Below are 21,487 nucleotides of genomic sequence, written 5' to 3' on the forward strand. Positions count from 1 at the left end.
TCAGTACATTTGAAAGCAGGCATCTGTTCTTTCTAGTTCACTATATTTTTCAACAGGACTGACTAGTACTTTTTTATCATAGTGAAACCTGCTGAAAAGGTTGGGGGTTTATTTTTTAACATGCAGTTTGAGCAAATGAAAATATACAAATAAAAATGGCTAAGAAAGATATTCAAACTTCAGCACAAATCTGTAACAAAATCACTACATTTGAAACTTTATTATATCTGAAACTCTGCTGAAAATACTTCTACTTTTTACTCTTTCAGCACATTTTAAACTGGTACCATAAGCTTTTACTTAAGTAGATCCTTTCATGTGATACTTTTACTTTTACTTGAATGTTTTTGCTTCAGTATGGGTACTTTTACATAAGTGACAAAACTGTATTTCTTCCACTATTGGTTATTAGACAAAAGGTTGCTATGGTGATCTTTTAGTGAGCGATTGTCAAGAAAACCCACCTTTATCTTCACTGAAGGATTCTGCCCTCAGGAAATTACTTCCTACTGAAAGTGTTCTGCCCTAGTTTTCTGCTTCCTTGAAAGTAAACAGTGGTTATAACATATAGGTCACTTCATTATTCTTAGTGGGACAGATTTGTGTTTGAGCAATTTGAGATAATTCATGAATTTAATGGCAAATAAATAATAGCATTTTAAGTTGATGGTCAGGCCCTGTGTTCAAGATGCTGAACTCATGTGCATTATATTTGAAAGAAGTATCAACAGCAGTAGTTGATGGTGTAACTTTTCGTTTCAAAATCTGCTTATCTGTCCCATATTTTACAAAACTGACTCTTGTGAGCTTTAAGTCGTGTTATAATGTTGTTACGTCATCAAAACATACCTGGAGTAGTGTTTTGCTTGGGTAACCCTTATTAGTCTCCTTGGGTGACCCTTAGTCTGTCCATATCTCCAAGCTCAAAATGCAGTGTTCCACCTTGGGATGTCGAGAAGCAGTAGTTTTCATGTTACCTTTTACATTCCAAATGATTCTAGTGAAGGCGTATATAGTTTAAAAACACAGTGGAGCACTTCCTCTATTACTACATGAAATCACAAGGTGGAACAAATATGCTGGTGCAGGTTGGTGTGTTAAACAAAACACAACTCCAGGTATGTTTTGATGAGGAAACACAGATCAGAAAATGTGGGCCCTTTAATTCCCCTTCCCTTTACTCTCTCACAATGACTGAAGCAGAATAGGATTATGCTATAGAAAATGCTTTCATATAGTATACCTAATTACTTCAAACATCACAATGACAAACTGCAGATGCATATGTTGTACTGAATAGACTTTAATCTGAGGTTAATTGAGGGCCTAGAGCTTCTGCAAGAAGATTAAAGGAAAAGTTTTAGTGGTTTAGAGGTTGAATTTATGTCTCAAAAAATAAATTAAAAGGCCACTATGGACTTTTCTATTCTCCACCTGATTTTCTCTGTTATTTGTAATTTTTTGGTTAGAATATTACATACTGTATGGCTTCTGCACTTTTGCACTATTTACTGTTTATTATTTATTTATAAGCATGGTAATGACAAACACAATTTCGATTCATTATATGTTTTTTGTATGAAGAATTGACAATAAACATTTTGAACTTAAATTTGAACATTAGGAAACTAAGAGTTTTCATACAAGCAGGTGACACAGGCAGATCAAGTTACAGATCAGATTAGTGGAAAGGTGACCTTAAGAATGCATGACCTATATTAGATAATATTGACTCTTGTGAGCTTTAAGCCATGTTTAACCATACTGTTAATTCATCAAAAACATCTGGAGTTGTGTATTGTTTCATTCACACATATTTGAGTAACACTTTATTATTAGTCTTTCTACATGTCCAAGTCTCAAAATGCTTTGCTCCACCTTGGGATATCATGAAGCACTAGGTTTCAAGTTAAATACAACATTTTACTTTTAGTTTGATAGAGATAGGCAATTTGATAGAGATAGACAATTACCCAAATGATTCTAGTGAGGGTGTATGGAGTTAAAAAACACACTGAAGCACTTCCTGTGTTTTCAGTTTGAGAGAAGAACTCAACCTAAATATGCAGGATTTGTGTGTTAAACATGTGTGGATGAAACAAAACACAACCCCAGGTATGTTTTTGGTGAGGAAACAACATTATAACACAGAGCAGACAGTATAATATGGGCCTTTTGGAGTGGCTGATTGAAACTTTTAATTGTTGCCATGTTTTGCAGTTGCAACTTGTTCAATGACACTAGACATCTTCTAGTGCTATAGCAGATGCTTACTGTACCATTAGTTTGCATGTTTACCACTCTATCCATTATACACTCAGAGAAACTCCATGCCATCTGCTGAACTGCTAGTGCCACATTTCACTAAAACCCTGGCAGTCTGGGGTAGCTCTTCCTAGAGATTCAGAAGATTATGTGAGGTTTTGAAGCCAATAAGTGTTATCTAACGAAAAGTCTACTGGGAAAGATTTGAATATGAAAATCGGAAATGACATGTTAAAGGTTATGCTGAAGAGAGGTACTTCAGAGTGGAGGAAGTAGAGGTGAGAGGTGTTCTGGAGAGTTCTAAAGGGGGCAGGTTGCAATGGGTCTGGATGTGTGGGGAGATACACTGGGTCTGGATGTGGGTTTGTCTAAAACTGGGTCTCCATGTGGACTGTTTTAAAACTGGGTCTGAATGTGGACTGGTCTAAAGGGGACAGGTGCACTGTGTCCGGATGTGGCAGGCAGGTGCAGTGGGCCAGGATGTGAGCTGATCTAAAGGGGACAGGTGTACTGAGTCTGGAAGTGGGCTGGTCTAAAACTGGGTCTGGATGTAGGTTGGTCTAAAACTGGGTCTGGATGTGGACTGGTCTAAAGGGGACAGGTGCACTGGTTCTGGATGTGGGGAGCAGTGCCCTGGATCTGGATGTGGGCTGGTCTAAAGGGGACAGATGCACTGGGTCTGGATGTGGGCTGGTCTAAAGGGGACAGGTGCACTGGGTCTGGATGTGGGCTGGTCTAAAGGGGACAGGTGCACTGGGTCTGGATGTGGGCTGGTCTAAAGGGAACAGGTGCACTGGGTCTGGATGTGGGCTGGTCTAAAGGGAACAGGTGCACTGGGTCTGGTTGTGGGTTGGTCTAAAGGGGACAGGTGCACTGGGTCTGGATGTAGGCTGGTCTAAAGGGGACAGATCCAATGGGTTTGGATGTGGGCTGGTCTAAAGGGGACAGGTGCACTGGGTCTGGATGTGGGCTGGTCTAAATGGGACAGATGTACTGGGTCTGGATCTGGACTGGTCTAAAGGGGACAGGTGCACTGGGTCTGGATGTGGGCTGGTCTAAATGGGACAGATGTACTGGGTCTGGATCTGGACTGGTCTAAAGGGGACAGGTGCACTGGGTCTGGGTGTGGACTGGTGGTGATTTTATGTGAAAGATGCAGGACAGACCCAGACTCTACATGACAGTTGGGGCATGTTTGGTGTTTGAAAAGTTGTTAACTCGTAGGCAGAATTTACAGTTTCGTGTATGAAACACTCTTCACACGTTTTTTCAGTGGAATAACTTAACACAATATCAACCATGTACAACATGTTTGTATGTGTGAGGTTTTAGACAAATGGTGATTAGACAATTAGCAAGTGTATTTCATAAAATACCTCATCAAAAACAGACCTGGAGTTGTGTTTTGTTTCATTCCCACATGTTGTTTGAGTAACACTTTATCATTAATCTGTCTCCAAAGTTCAAAATGCTCTGTTCAACCTTGTCATGTCATGAAGTGGTAGTTTTGAAGTTGACAGCTACATTTTACTTTTAGTTCTGTAGAGATTGGCAGTTCCAAGGACTGAAGTCTTGAAGGTGTATGGACAGTGGATCATCTCATTTGTGTGTTAAACATGCATGAACGAAACAAAACACAACTTTCTAACAATAAAAAATGGTGTAATATACATAATTTTACATAATAGCCTATATGCGTTTGATACCGTTATTGTGCACTTGAATATCAGTCCATTCAGTAGAGTTATTGTAGGCTACATGTCTGGCACATACGCATGCAGATTTAAGTATATCAGAAATTGGTTCTTGGTAAGAAGGAAGAAGATTGTAAAGGCCATCTATTCATGACAATTGGAAACATTATTTTCACATTGTAAAGGCATATAAGAGAGTTTTTCTTTGACCATTGACGTAAAGTATCTTAGTAGGTCTGTTATAATCAGCCCAGATTCAATTAATCCTAGAGTTTTATTTTAGTTCACATTGCAGACAAGATGCATTGAATTCATTGCATTACATTATTTGGCAGCTCTCTGGGTCATGGGGACCTGCTGCAAAAAAGGGGCAAGGAGGAAGGAATGAGTCAAAATGTCAAGATGACAGACAGATTTGAGCACAAATCCTCCCATCCTCCATCCTAGTATTATCTTATTATCTTCTCAAAAACATACCTAGAGTTGTGTTTTGCTCCATTCGCACATGTTTGAGTAACTTTTTATTATTAGTCTGTCTACATCTCCAAAGTTCAAAAGGCTCTGTTCCACCTTGTGATGTCATTTAGTGGTAGTTTCAAACAGTTGAACTGAGCTTTTTATCCTTTAGTTCAAAAGAGATGGGCATTTCCTGGGTGGACATCATCCAAATGATGAAGGTGTCGTGGATAGGGGTTTGCAAAAATATTAAAATATCGATATATCGGATTGTTTAATATGATGATACAGTATTGGTATCACGGGATGCTGTATCGATATATCACCAAGAGTATTTTTTGGTATATTTTACAAAATTATTTTGTTACAAAGCTATAGTTTTGTTGTTTGTTGAGTGGAAGGAAACTCGTTTATGCGACACATTTGACATTTTCATTGTTTTGATGATTAAATGTTTGTTTCATATGAACTTTGCTCAAGAAGTGGTTTAACAAAGACTTTTAGTATAACAGATATGATATTGCCTTTATTTTTTATTAAAGTGTATCAAATCAATTTGAAATATATGGTATCATATCGTAAGCTCACTGTATCGAGATATGTATCGTATCGTGTTCTGAATGTTATCCAGCTCTTGTCGTGGAGCACTTCCTGTATTACCATGTGACATCACAAGATGGAACAAAGTGTTTTTCGTTTTAAAGAAAAACTCATCCTAAATATTTGTGTGTTAAACATGTGTGAATGTAACAAAACACAACTCCAGGTCTGTTTGTGATGAGGAAACAACATTATAACATAGATCAGAAAATACAGTAATGTGAGCTCTTTAAAATATGAGATTTCTTATAATTTGCATCTTACCTAATTTTCTACATAACAATAAGAATACATGAGTGGGCATGTAATGGTCTCTGGGGGCAGGTATTACTCACCGCGTTTTTGTGTAAGGATCAAATAAAAAGGTCTTGCAGCTGCATCTTAGAGCAAGCAGAGTTTATTATTGTCTGTTTGTATGAATCTAATTAAGAAATAAATGACTAAAACGACCAAAGCTACTGAAAAGACTGTTGTCCACCTGTAGGCTGCAATTGTCTGAAGCACAACTCATTTAATTTTGTGATTACATTTTGTTATTAAGCCAGGGCCCTGCAGAGACAGTGAGAGCTGGAGAAGAGACTGTTTGATCTGGGCTTAAGGCACTATTTGTGATGAAGTACTAAATGTGAAAAGACAAGAATAAGAGTGAAGCAGGACAAGTATGATAGACTTTGGAAGAGAACATTCAGAACAGACGAAAGCATAAAAAAACAGCAAAGTATCAGTACTCATAGGCTATACTATAGGGTCATATGTAAAGCCTGTGAGTACTGATACTCTGCAGCTGATGCATTGATGTATTAAAATAACTGGATAGGGTATGGCTTGTAACTGCCTCCAGTTGACGTAGTGGTCACTCACTGGTATTTCAGCAGAAAAATCCCCTGGGCTGAGACAGGATTTTTCTCATAGAGCACAATGTAATCACAAACTGCTCATGTTCGGCTGATAGGGCACCTACAAGTTTCAAAAATGTCAGATTTTTTGACGAGTTTTACCTATTTTTATATCATAATTTTTTTCCTATCCTTATTCTTTATCCTGATTTTGAGCTTAAAAAATGCTTTATAATCATTAGATCCAGCTCCGCTTTGCTCCACTCTAGCTCCTCTCTCTCTGATTGGTCAAAGCGATGACGTGATACACAAGACTGCGCTCCGTGCGTGTGCTTAAGTTCGCATGAGCCCATGAGACAAAAGAGCACTACTGCACATGCTCAATCGGCCCACAGCCACCGGAAGTACCTCGCCGGGCTAAAGGCTAATCTGGAGTCATGCACCATTGAGCTTGGCCCATTGAATTGAATGGGCGGCCATTTTTAATCCCTGGGACTTGAGCTGATGCCATCAACATTCCCTGGGGTATGAAAATACCTGAAAGCACTACTCTGTTAGAAGCTCTGTTAATCAAGTTAGACTTTATTTTGACAAAGTCTGACCAGAAAGAGCTGGCTAGGCTAGAACTACAACAGAGGAGATTATTTGTGCGCTAAAACAAGTCTTTCACATGTATAATTACAATCACATGCAGCTAGCATTAGTCAACAGTTTTTCAGTTACTTTCACCTTTTTTTTAAAAAAAACAAACATCTAAACAGGACCATGAACACTTTTATTCATCACAAGTTCCTGAAAATGACTTAAATTAATTTTGTATTTTTGACTTCAAATCTTTTTCTTTTTTTTTTTTTGACTGTGTTTGCTAATGTGTGCACTGTGTCACCATGGTAACTGCTGAACATTCCACCAGTAGAGATGCATGTACTCCCAGCATGATGTCACTGCATATTATCAATATATCTGATGTGTGTTTGGTTAAATCTACCAGGATGCTTAACAAGCTCTCTCATCTCTCCAACTCTACATTACACTTCTTTTCTTCAGTGCTTGGGGACAGCAAAATGTCCTATGACATACTTTTTGTTATATTTGTGCAGTATGTATTTCCTGTGGCTGTTTTTAATCATTTTCAAATAATTTTCTGTCTTTGCCGTAATCCCACATAAATTAAGATTTCAAGAATAATATATAAGGTTTTACTGACACATGAACAATATGTGAACTCTATAAACACAATCAATGAAACATGTTTTGAAAATAGTAAAAAGGTGTGATGCGTAATTTGAGAAAGCCAAAGCAATACAAAAAAATTCCACGGAGACAAACAGGTAACAGCTCAGGTCAGATCTGTAAAGAGGGTACCCCACTCACAGTAACAATTAATATTTAGGATATATTAAGAAAATATTTAAGATTTATTAATGTAATAAACACCCACAGTGAAACAAATGCTACACAGGGTTTAATTTTATACTGCGGCACATTTCAAGCAAAACAGAGAGAAATGTTTTATTCTCTATTTTCTGATCTCTGTTATAATGTTGTTTCTTTATCAAAAACACAGCTGGCGTTGTGTTTTGTTTCATTCACACATGTTTAAAACACAAACTGTGCATATATTGACTAAGTTCTTCTCTCAGACAGGAAACACTCTACTCCACCTTGTGATGTCACATGGTAATACAGGAGCTCCACTCCATACAACACTACTAGAATCATTTGGATAATTTCAGTGCTGGAATTAAAGGTAGCTGTTAACCTGAAAATGACCACTGCATGACATCACAATGTGGAAAAAAACATTTTAAGCTTTGGAGATGTGGACAGACTAAGAAACAAGGATTACTCAAACATGTGTGAATGAACTAAAACACAACTCCAGGTTTGTTTTTGAGGAGGTAACAGCACTGTAACATGGCTAAGCTCATAAGAGTCCATTTTGCATAGTGTAGGACCTTTAATCAGTCAGATAACACTGTCTTATTTATTTACACCAGAGAAGACTTCTTCATTCACTACAGAATGTGTCTAGGCCTGCCAGTGGTGTAATAACATTTCAACATTACAGCACAACCTCTTGTTTGTTAAGTGTCCATAGAAAACCCCGCTGACTCAGTGCTCTGACACTCTGCTCCATGTTTCACTTCCTGTTGTGGACACAGAGCTCATGTGGCCTTCCAGGCCAAGGTGAGCTAACTTTTCATTTTCCGAGCAGAATACGTTTTTTCCCCTTTATTTTTTTATTGCACTGCGGCTCAGGGACAGGACTGACGGCATGACGACGCAGGTGCTTTACGTTACCATGACGACAAAAAGGTGGGATTTTCTTGCAAAGTTTTTTTTTTTTTTTTCCAGCAAAGCGTGTCACAGTATGTACGAATATGAAGAGATTGGCAGAACTGCAGGTGATCCTCGGAAAAGCCTGCTCGATAAAGCACTTTGCGCACCTCATCTCAGTGACTGTTGCCATAGGGCTTAAACATGACTTCCTCCTGCACACTGAGTAAAAGCCATTAATTAAACCTGATGCCGTCATTGCTGAAGTGACTCTGCTGTACTCTTTTGTACAGCGAGGTGGGATACACAGGAAATCCTTTGATAAGTAATAAGAAAGCACTATGATTAATAACAAGAAAGGTTAAAAGGCACAAGTAATTTTTACACATTTTTTTTAAATTTAAGTAGTGATCTTGAAATGACGCATGGAGGAATTTCAAATAATATTGCATTACTTTCACAATATAACAATATATACTTGACTTTTTTTTATGTCCCTCGGGATCTCTCTCTCTCTCAATACAGATACATGGTAGTTTTCAACACCTGTCCTGGCTACATGCATAAAAACAGACAAAACACAATAGTAATACACAGATAAGTAATAAAAATAAAAAGCATTATTACACTATCTGTGAGAGCCTTTTTGGTTGGAAACATACAATAATTTTAATTCATTTGGAGCACTTCCTGTAGCACCACATTCTTTTTGAGAGAAGAACTGTAGTCTGTGTGTTAAACATGTGTGAATGAAACAAAGCACAACCACAGACATGTTTGTGTAATATACAGCCTATATTACACTGTCAGAAAGCAGTGTAATATAGGCTCTTTAAGTGAACTGAATTTGGCTGAATATTCAAAATATAATAATAATAATTCAAAAATCGCACAACTTCACCGATTACTATTGTATAAATGTTACAAAACGCTCAATGTTATAATCTTTCTCTGCAGTCAGGCCACTCTAAACTGCTTTTATTGCTCTCATTAAGGGTTTCCTGTCTTGTCCACAGGTTATGCAGCCACTGACTTACTTTCTTCACTCTGCTTCTAGGACAGAGGATTTTTTATTTACACAATCAGACAGACCTCATCATTAAAAATTCTTTATTCAAATCCATCTGTGCCGGATGCTTGACATTTGGCCTTGTTTAAAAGTCCTGGAAATGTGGCCTAAAATCTGCCTCATTATGGCCTTGTCAATATGGCAACATTTTCTGTAGCATTACGTAAATATCTGGTCCTCTGTCTGTTTGGCTGGAAACTAGGACTAAACCAGGACTTAACTGGGACTAAACTAGGACTAAACTAAACTAATCCAGGATAAAACTGGGACTAAACGAGAACTAAATCAGGACTAAACTGGGACTAAACCAGGAGTAAACCAGGACTTAATTTTCCAAAACTTTTAAGGAAAATTTCATACTGTTTTGACTCTTTTTAGAACTAACCCTATGAGACTCTAAATGAGAGAAAAAGGTTTTACAGTATTTTTTTTCTCTGGAAAGTCAATGGGAAAAATTAATGGGACATTTACTTCTGGAACCATGGGTGGGCAGCTCCAAAACTAAAGTGACATAAAGGCTAAATCATTCTCCAGAATTATATTAAAAAACACATAAAGAGTGAGTGCTTCAGATAGTTTTCTTAGTAAAATCTTAAAACATGTGTTAAAATCTTACAATAAACTAGTGAAAAGCTCATCCCATATAACAAATGTTTATTGTTACATCTAACAGAGCCTTGTGTGTCTACATCACAAGTATAGCAAAGTCATTTTCACTTTTTTGAAAATTTTGAATCATATTTGCTCAAAAATCAATTTAGTGCATGGATACAGACACAGAGGAAGGTCTTTATGTGACTGTGAAAGATGCAGGACAGACCCAGACGCTACTTGACATGCGTGGGGCATGTGTGACATTTGAAAAGTTGTTAACTCGTAGACAGAATTTACAGTTACATGTATGAAACACTGGTCACATGTTTTAGCAGGAGTTTTCAGAAGAACAACTTAACACAATATCAACTGTAGAGGACAGCATTTATGTATGTGGGAGTTTTTAGACAAATGTTGTCGATTAGCAATTTGGAGGCTAGAAAGACACAATGCAATAGTTTTCTGTAGAATTGTTTAGGGTCAAAAAAAGAAACCCAAAATATTTATTACATCATTGTCATGCCACAATTTTTTAAAGGCAGAGCAAAGTTCAGAATTAAAGTGAACTATCTAAAATCAAACTGAAAAAGTAAAAACTAACAACCATAATGATTTATGTTACTGCACTCTCTGGACAGACCCCAGTGGGCAGTAGATTTTGTTTTGTTTGCTTCACTTTTGGGTCAGCCTTGTTCACATATACCTCGCATCACCCCAAACACCATAACCCACGTGAGAGTCCATCAGCTGATCGATGAAATTATGAATGCACACATGCTCGCTTCACCTATACATGCTGTTCTTTTAATTCACCTGTGGCTAAATATACTGTGAGGACTGTACACACTGGTGAAAGCAGAAAAAACAATTTTTGAATGACACACAAACTGACTACCTGCACAGACAGACCCAGACTCACCTGAACAGACAGACCCAGACTCACGTGCGCAGACAGACCTAGACTCACCTCTCAGAGCGAATGCTTTTTTGCATCATCAGAACTAGACAAAGTGTGAAAACGACCGTACTTAATGCACAACATAACAAAATACATTACCAGCAGTCAGACATTTTTACATAAAGTTATCACAAAGAAGTGTATGTGCAAAGTCAATCCTGGTTGTGCAGTGTTCAGAGCCTGAGGCGTCACAACAGTTAGACAGAGCTGAGCAGTCGTAGCAGCAGCAGTAACAGAGTGTGTCTCCTGATTGTTCAGGGTCATTATTTCAGACGTGTTTGTAGTCAGTCTGTGCCAGTGGGAGGTGAGTTCACACCAGTCTGCAGGCGCCGCTCTGATCTCTCTAAGTCTCACAGTCTAAAGGCAAAGATCAACAAACCTCCCCAACAGCCCAGAAACAGAGTCGTTTACACTTTGGTGCTGGTGCAAATTGAGCAAGAATTGTCCTATACTTCTGTAAGATTAGGTAAGTTTATTTGTATAGCACGATTCTTACATATAGTCATTGAAAGTGCTTTACAGAAGAAGAAAGACAATACAATCACAATACACATAAATGAAAACATAATAATATGGCATTATTAAGCATTGCAAGTGCTAAAATGATAAAATTAACTTATAAAACAGATTGAAGTTTTATCTGGGCCATATCCACATTTGAGAGACATATTTGTCATTCATTGTCAGTTTTCTCTAAAGGAAGAATATGTATGTGCAGTCAGTGCATTGGTGCTGAAGTTACTGCCCCATGAGCCCATAGTGAGATTATTGGAGGAACAAACAGAAGCACTGGAACAGTGAAAACACATGTGGCGACCATGTGGAGAGCTGGTCCTGCATGCCGTACTGGAAAACAAAACTGTTAAGTCAGAAATCAGCATAATAGGAGAGGTTTGGTGGTTGCTAAAATTAGAAATCTAAAAGTGTCTAGGTGGTTTATGAAAAGGCTAAGGCGGAAGCAGTAAATTGAGATACTTTTGAAAACAATTACCACAGATGACCTCCTATTGCAGCCTGACATGATCCCTGTGTTCTCACGTAGAAAAATATTGATTGTCTATTTTTGAACACAAGGTACTTAAAAAAAGTATTATATTATAGCACAATTGAACCTACATATGAAGACACATACGTTTTTCTCAGTATATGGACAGGCCATGCTTATGTGAAAGCTCAGAACCTCCAGATTTCACTCACTGAGCTGTAGAGGCTGCACTAGCGCTGATAAATGTTTGGCAACAGGTGGTGGGGTTTAGATAGTCGATTTCAGAATTGAAACTGGCAACCCAAATGAGACTCTTGTGAGGTTCATTCTGCTTTCTGATTGTATAATTATTTTGAGAACCAAATCACCATCAATTCAGTTATAACATAAACAACTTGGTCTTTATGTCTAGTGTTTTTGTAATTAAGAATAAATCAGCATTACAGTTGTTATTAATAAAATATTTGTTGAAATGTATCTGGAGATTCAGTTAGGGCATGTTTATGGAATTTAAAATCAAATATATACAGTCCCTTTAATATGAAAAATATAATGATTTGGAATCTGATTTTATGTTACAATTTTGATTACAAATGAGTGTCCAGTGAAGGTTCATTTGTGTTTCATTAACTTGCATTATCAGAACCTGTCTAACAAAAAGCTACCCAAGCCCATTACAAATAAGAGCCTGGATTTAGCTTGAGGAAACTTTCTAGAAACTGCTATTGAGTAAGTTGTTGCCACCAATCAAAGTCATGAATCATGCAGGATAGCTAGAGAGCCCTCCAGAGAAAACATCAAAACAACTGCTTACCAGAGCAAACTCCACTGCCACTACTATCAATAAGACCATTCATGTTTTATGCACTCTGAGGTTGCATAGTAAAAAAATAAAGTGCAGCTCTCTCCATAGATTTGAAGGTTAAAACCCAGAGGAAATATGAAAACAAAATTAACTTTTTCATTCCTTCACTTTTGCTTAAACTTGAGTGAGTGGACTAAACTATAGACAGCAGAAGTAAAACAAAACAATAAATCTACTTTAACTTATAGGTGCACTGTGCAACTTTTCTGGTTGAGGGTCTAGTCTCCATGGAGATGTTATTGCTTTGTCTGGAATCTTCCATGGTATGACATTAAACATATTCAACTAGCATTTATTCACAACTCTGTAATGTTGTGTAGTGCTGTAACCTGTTGTCTCCCTTGTGATAGATGGGTTTAGTCTACACTGTGGAACATTCTAGACAAAGAAATAACATTTCCATGGAGACAAGCAGGTGGCAGACCCTCCACTAGAAATGTCACACAGTGCAATTTTAATGGTGCAATATATAACTTTTCTGGTGGAGAATCTGATATTTGATGTTTATGCTTTGCATGTGTAACCCGCCTGGTTAAAGGTCAAATAATGTTTAATTTATGTTGAAGCACTGTTTTATTTCACATTTTCATATGTAACTGGGTTTTACTTTGAAAATCGTAAGTTTATTTTGACGGGAAACAGGAAGTAGTATGCACATATGCAAATAGCTCAACTTTGCTCACTGATGTACAGAGGATGGCCTTTTTTCTCACATGTTGGTTGAAAAACAAAGAAAAAGGTATAAAAGACAAAATGCAATGTCCTGAAAATGACAAATGTTGAAGTTTATGTTCTAATATGGTTAAAACTCCTGTTTAGAGGTGGGAGAACCGTCAATGAAGTACTTTAATTTTGCTGAATCACCCCTGAGTTATCTTCTTGGTAACCTAGCACCCACATGGTCTTATTGACTGTATGTATTATGATGCCCCCTTTTAGGGCATGCTAGCAAATCATTTTTGGGTATTTTGCACATTTTAAGTTAAGTTTATGAGGAAATATATGCTTAAAAGTGTTTAATTCATCATTTAAGAAATAAATTCATGATGATACGCTCTGTGTCATTAAAGGTGTGTATATTTTACACTGCATAAGAAACTAGTCACACTTGCTAAATGTGACTGTGAGTCAAATAAGAAAGCATTTTAAGATAAAATTGTCATTTTAAGTTATCTAAAATGGTTAAAAACAGCAAAGCTGTGATAATTGTCATTTACAAAACAATGTAATTCATTTATTTTATTTACAGTCTAAAAATCCTATGTCAAAAGGGGATTGCAGAGTGATACGCATACAAAAATATATAAAAGATATACGTATTATACAGTACAAGTGAATGTGTTTTTCATGAGTGAATCCATTGGTAAAATGTGATTATATCATTACAATTCATTCTTGTTACTATGGGTTGAAACGATATGAGCCACCCATTTGGGAAATAACTGTAGTTACTTACTGCAACTGATAAGATACATTTCTGTTGTACAACACCTATGTAAAGATCTTTATGTGAATCTAATTGCAATTGCATTTGAGAAATCAGACTATAAAACCTGTTTTGTAAACACAGGTCAGGTTTTTTGACTACATGGAAAAGTGATCCCAGTCTTGGCATCCAACGAGTTTGCTGAGGAGATCCATTGATGGCAAGCCTCCAAGCCGCATCGTGAGGCTCTACTACCCATACAGTGGACCCTGTGGTAGGATTGTGCCGATTCCACTGATTGACAACATAAGAGCCTACTTTGGATACGTTCCATGACTTGACTATTCCCCTGACTTATTTGACTTGAACACTGAAGTTGCAAGGCAACACTCCCGGGAAGAACGTTCTAAAAAAGACATTTTATTTTAGTTTATTTTGGGCCCATAGGTTGTGGTTGTAATTGTATTGTGCATTTCTTATTATTTTCTAACTAAAAGTTACATTTAATTACAGTTACCTGTGTCATTGGTTATTGCTACATTCTCAGCTCCTACGAACCTAGAGGTCGAGACGTGTACATACCTTGAAGTGGGTTACACGTGCAATTCTCCACAATGGCATTAAACTCTCGAGGTCACTTGATTGTTTCCAGGTCAGATCTGTGGAGAAGTGACCCAGCTCACAGTAAAAGGGATCTCAAAATGACTTCTCACAAGCAAGTTGAAGATGCGCCACAAGCATCAGACAATTTACACAGTGCACCTAAAAATTAACCAGTGTAATAAAACTGTAAGGCAGGGGTCATCAAACTAAAGCCCAGGGTCTGAATCCGGCCCTCCACGCCCCTTTGACCATCCCCCCAGCCCCTCTGCCCCCCCACCACTTGAACTGGCCCTATGAGGCAATCCTCAAAAGTTGTCATGGCCTAAATGATATTTATGTGACGTATTTATATTTATATTTAAAATCTTATATGACATATTTACATTTGCCGCTGAATTTTCGTCACCTGACAAGCTCGAGATCAAACAGTGTCAGTCAACGCAGGTGCAGAGTTCTGTAGTGCAGTTAACGACAGCAAAATTGCAAGTGTAAAGTACAAAAAGCTGACAGAGAGGGCAGAGTTTTAGTGGACAACTGATTACTTTTTTTGTTCAGTGTTAGGACCGTGCGGTTTGTCTGATATGTAAAGAAAGTGTGCCGGTTTTCAAAGAATATAATCTGTGTCATCACTGCGAAACCCGCCACAAAGAGTATGCAAGCTTGAGAGGGCAAACGAAAGGTAGAATTTGGCGGATGAAAGGCGAACTGGTTGCTCAACATCATGTATTCCTTTGTCGATCTACTCAACTGCGGTGAAAGCGATAATGTGGCCCCCAGAGAATATAAAAAATTATGACCCCCGCTGTAAGGCACTCAATCAGCAACTTTTGGAAATTTAGTTAATAAACCCCAAAAAAGATAACACCCCAAAATAAAATCTGTCGTCTACAGAGCAAATGGCAGTGCTGCGTTATTCTCTGAGGGATGGAAACAGGAAGATGCTTTGTTTTTGTGAATGGACTGACTGCATAATGTCCGTGGGTGGGACCATGCCGGAGTCCCCTAATGATGTCATCGAAAATTTAGGCTTTCACGACTGGGACGGGGCTTCCTTCTGAGTCATTCACAAAAGCAACCTCCCCTCTCCCTCTGCCCTTTCACTACTGTTATTAAAGTCACATCTTGTCGGAAATAGAAGAAGTAAAGGGACTATTTTAATACCGACATTTGAGTTTTTATGTAAGGATGATTTGGTGGTCAGAATTGGATGAATAATACATGTCCGGTTCGAGGTGGCTGTGGGCGAGAATTCTCCAGAAGGATTCCTGAAATATGTGAGCCAGTCACATGAAATATTTAGGACGGACTGTTCTGTGAATCATTGTGGAACCGAGTGTATCAATAATCTTTCATTTAAAACATTTGTGGGACTCTTTGGGTGAATTTGTCAAGCGCTTTCACCAATAAGAACTGAAAGAAATAAGGGTGAGTGAGCAAGATGGTTTTATTTCTTATAAAAAATTAAGTGTGAATCACGGTGGAGCCAGCTTTATTAATACATTCTCATATTAAAACAAAAAAATTTCCCATCTCTATAAAATAACATGAAAAAATATATAAAGAAGGATGCTGTTAACATGAAAACTTCATGACATTACAAGGTGGAGCATTTTGAGCTTAGAACTAGACAGACAAATAATAAAGGATTACTCAAGCAAGCACATGTGAATGAAACAAAACACAACTTAAAGTTACTTAAATGTTTTTATTGACATTCAAGGCTTAAAGCTGACAAAAGTAAATTTTGCATAATATAGTACCTTTAACTTAGAATAAGTATAAAATATAGTGCTGTCATGCGATTAAAAAAATTGAGAGATTAATTAATTATGGTCTGTAATTAATTAATCTAATTCATCTCTTTTTAATCTCACCTAAAAATTGCCGAGAAAAGCCTTCAACTTGAGGTATTACATTATTGTGGCAGATCAAAAGACTGATATAGAACAAAAAAAAGTGACTTTATAAAGTCATTTATTGTTTAACAAACCTTAACAGATGCAGTCACTTACATTCCATAGTATCATCATTATTATTACTATTACTAATCTGCACTGTTGGGAAGGTTTCTTTTAAAATGTATTCCCCGACAGATTACAGATTACATATCCCAAAATGTAGTTTGTAACTTAATCCATTTAATTACTTAAAGTGAGTAACGTAATTTAAAGACTTTGGATCGTGCTTTTTAAAACTACATGAATGTAGCAACCGCATCCTGCAAATGTTGTTCTTGTTTGTTCTCTTCAAATTGGGTGTTGAGCCCAAGTCTCCATGAATAAGAAACTGTTTGCTGTAAAGTAGCAAAGACTAGGAAATCTGAACATAATAACTTTTGTCAACTTAAAGACAATAAAAAGTCCAGTCTTTCCTTAACCATATTAAAAATATTATTGATAGAGAAATGCTTTATATATGAGATCACTGGTTTTAGTCCTAGTTTAGTCCTGGAATGGGTTAGTCCTGGTTTTAGTCCTGGTGTAGTTTGGTTAGTCCTGGTTTAGTCCTGTTTAGGTTTTTTTAGTTCTGGTTTTAGTTTTGGTTTAGTCCTGGTTTAGACCTGGTTTAGTCCTGGTTTAGACCTGGTTTAGTCCTGGTTTAGACCTGGTTTAGTCCTGGTTTAGACCTGGTTTTAGTCTTGGTGTTAGTTCTGGTTTAGAGGCGCACAGGAGGAAGCGCGGTTTACGCAGCGTACGCGAGAAAATGTACGCGGTGCACGGGAGCACGTCAGTGTCTGCACAGTAACTACGGAAGGAAACGTGGTCCGCGCGTTCTCAGGTTAATGACGATGATGAAGGTTTGTGTTTGTTTGTGTGTGTTTGTGTTTGTTTGTGTGTGTTTGTGTGCGTGTCCCCTCATGTGGCAGGTCACTATAGGACAGTAGTGCAGACATCATGAGTCTATGCAGGTTGTTTTCACCAGTGACATTTAAGTTGTAGGTGATTTTATATTTGTTATTTTCTTTTATATTTCACGTCGGGAGAATAATTTCCAAGACACAAAGGCGTTTTTACCTGTGCACTGCTGCCTCTGTTCTACTGGCTCTTCGACCTCGTCCATTGTGCGACTGACGCCACCAACGTTAATATGACATTTACATCGCTCTTACTGCGCGCGTTTTTTGTGGGTTTCCGGCAATGAGTGGAATTACCGAAATAAAAAATTTTATAAATGTGTTTTTTTTGTGCGTGTAAAAACAGATTTTATAATAAAGCAACTCACATACAGAAACAGTAAAATTAGAGATTAAAAATGAGATTAACGCGATTAAAAAACATAACGCGCTAAATATGACTGTAATTAATTAATCACAATTAACGCGATAATTTGACACTCCAAAAAAAATATAAGACAAATTATACAAGTAATTACAAGTTAAGTAAAATTTGAAACTTTGAGAATACTAGTAATAAAATTAGATTAAACCTTTTCACTTGTGGTTCAATGGCAACGGGGTGCACACCATCCCTTATCTAACGGGTTTTGCCAAGTGGAGTATCAGTTTCTGTGCAAATTAAAAATAATGCATTTAAAAGGGTTATTTGCGCAAACCAATACTTAAGTAAAAATAAAATGCTGTGTTTCATAAAGTTGGTATTTTTCTATTAGGAAGGGAAGGTTTAGCAGCCTCATTGACCAAAGACAGATCGAACTGAAGCTCTTGAGATCTCATCTGGTTCATCATGATGATTCGACTGGGCTTTTTATAAACCACTCGCTAGGCAACATGATAATACCATAGGAGTAAGTCCATTAAAAATAACAACCAGGATGTTTTTCACAATCTGGTTGCTACGCACAGACAAAATGACGAAAAATACAATTTCAGGTGAATCAGCGAGACTGTTACTGGGAAAAAAGTTAACTTTGTCAAACTCCACTGCATGATGTAGCTATGAATAGAGCAAAACACAATGGTCTGATCGGAAATTATGGAAAAAATCCATTTAAAATAAGTAAAATTGGGTTAATCACATTCAGAACCTTAGTGTCATAAGGCCTTATATAATGAACAGTGAATCCAGTTATAATTTTCCATCCATCAATTTTCTTCCACTTATCCGGGGCCGGGTCGGGGGGCAGCAGTCTAAGCAGGCAGACCCAGACTTCCCTCGCCACACACACTTCCTCCAGCTCTTCCAGGGGATCCTGAGGCATTCCCAGGCCAGCCTTGTGACATAGTCCCTCCAGCTTGTCCTGGGTTTTCCCCAGGGCCTCCTCCCGGTGGGACATGCTCGGAACACCTTCCTGGAGAGGCGTCCAGGAGGCATCAGGAACAGATGTCCGAGCCACCTCAGCTGGCTCCTCTCGATGTGGAGGAGCAGCAGCTCTATTCCGTGCTCCTCCCGTGTGACTGAGCTCCTCACCCTATCTCCAAGGGAGCGCCCAGGCACCCTGCGGAGGAAACTCATCTTGACCACTTGTATCTGTGATATTGTCCTTTCGGTCATTACCCAGAGCTCATGGTCAGTTACAGTTTCACCGTATTGATACTTGCAGCTGACGATATCAACATTCCCTGGGAATGTGAAGTTAACTGAAAGCACTACTCTGTCTGAAGCTCAATTAGTCAAGTTAGACTTTAATCTGAGCTTTAATTTACTACAAGGTGAAATTATTTATGCTTTTAAACATGTCTCTCACACATAAAATTACAGTCACAAACTAATAGCATTGGCCAATGGTTTTTCACTTTAGTCACTCCCACCTTTTGGTTGAAAATCAAACCTAACCATGAGCGCTCATATTGATTACTGACTCCTGAAAATGTGTTGTTTAAATCCATTTGAGTTGAGTTTTCAGACTTAAAACCTTTTTTTTTTTTTTTTTTTTTTTCTGTGTTTGCAAATGTGTGGATTGTGTCACCATTGTAACTACAGTCTGATTAGCTGTTACTCAAGTCCAGTGAAATTCAACTTTATTTGGTCTATTATTATAGGGAATATGTAGGTTGTAACTTTTCCTTAATAGAAATTGTTTAGTTTTTTTTCTGGAATATTCCACAGTATGATTAACATATAGTATCTTATTTGCATTAATTAAATTACAGGTGATTTTGTTGTTGTTTTTTAATACCTAAAAAGATGCATCTTATCTTTAATGGCCATGAAGACAAGTAGGTGGCAGACCCTCTAATCATAAAGTTACATATTGCATCTTTAAGTTAATAAGGCTATTTCCTGTTGTTGATTTCTGACCTTATCTCCTATTGGTGGCCTACGATGTATAGTAAATATCCCACGGAGCACACCCACTCCACTCAAGGCCAGGGAGATACTGTGGGACTGATGATGAATCCCAGTGTTAACTCATGTTCAAATGCACGAGGAGGAGTGCTCTGCTCAAACAGTTGTATTCGCCGGATATTTCTTTGTTTGGTTCAGGCTCCTACTCACAGTCTGCTGCCTGAGGTGGGGTGAGCGTGAGCGTGTGCTGTGTGCGGGAGGAATTCCTATCAAACGCCTAATATTAGCTGCTGAAAATTCACATACATCACGTTTTATTCATGTGTTATATAAAAGACCTCATTGTAACATTTCAGATTCAGCAGCATTCATTTCAGAAAATCATATCTTTTGAATAGGGAAAAGTCCTTAAAATGTCACCACAGGAAGCTGAAACCAAAAAATAGTGAGTATGAATATATGAGTAATGTTTAAAGGACATGGGGGAGGCAAGCTTATTATTGTTTATGTGCAAATGTTTGTATTATAGCACTTCAGTCACTACAATAAATGACTTCACTTTGGAATATTTGTGTAATATATACATACATATAACAACATATAAGACTGATTTACAAGCTGTTGAAATGAGTTTCCTCCTCAAAGTGGCTGGGCAGCCTCTAAGAGAAAGGGTAAGGAGCTCAATTACATGAGAAGAGCTCAATGTAGAACCGCTGCTCCTCCATGTAAAGAGGAGCCAGCTGAGGTGACTCGGGCCATCTGTTCTGGATGCCTCCTGGACACCCCCTTCAAGAGGCCACACTGGAGAGACGATGTCTCTGGGCTGGCCTGGGAATGCCTTGGGATCCCCTGGAAAAGCTGGAGGTGTGTGGGGAGAGGAACGTTGATCCCCCCTGCCCAGAGAGCTCCCTCTGCGACCCAGCCCTGGCTAAAAAGGAAGAAAATGGCCACTACATACTACACTACATGCTCCATGGGGAAAATCAATATTTTTATTTTTATTTTTAATTGCTACGGCATCGGTGCCAATCTAAAACACTAGGGTAAACTCTTGTTCCCCATCTGGGTGTATGACATAATGACATTGTAGAATCACCTGCTTCTGCACTGGACTAACATCCTGACAAAATGTGCGTGACGTGAGGCCAAAATTAAGTGTCTATCACTGCACCTTAAAATTACAAAGTCCTTAATATAGTCACTTTAAGGCTATTTTAAAACATCTAATTTGTCTTGTGTAAATTTAACTTTAGAAAACAAAACACACTGTACTTGGGAAATCATTTAACAGCTCAAATTGTTATTGTAGTTGTAGAGGTTAAATTTAGAAGACAGGATAGACTTTTGACAATTAAGCTGTTACACTGAAAATTGGATGTTTTTGTAATCTTTTTCCTGGCTTTTTCCACCTTAAGAGCGCAAAACAAAACAAATCATCTATATCTTTGATTGCTCTTTTTAGCATTTTTCTTTAATTATTTCCTTTTAGAAAAAATATAAAATGTATTTCTGTTCATTGTTCTCTGAAGAAGTGAGGGTTAAGACAGTGATGTATTGAGTCACCATTTTATGTCAGTTAAATGTATTTAATCTGTACATGTTTCATTTTCCAAGGAATTGAGTATGCAATGTTATTTGCAAAGGATCTTAAAAGTCGGGTTTCTGATTAT

This window comes from Boleophthalmus pectinirostris, unplaced genomic scaffold (genome assembly GCF_026225935.1).
Source record: "Boleophthalmus pectinirostris isolate CB_2022bp ecotype Guang Dong unplaced genomic scaffold, ASM2622593v1 HiC_scaffold_21, whole genome shotgun sequence".
In the NCBI taxonomy this organism is placed as follows: domain Eukaryota; kingdom Metazoa; phylum Chordata; class Actinopteri; order Gobiiformes; family Gobiidae; genus Boleophthalmus; species Boleophthalmus pectinirostris.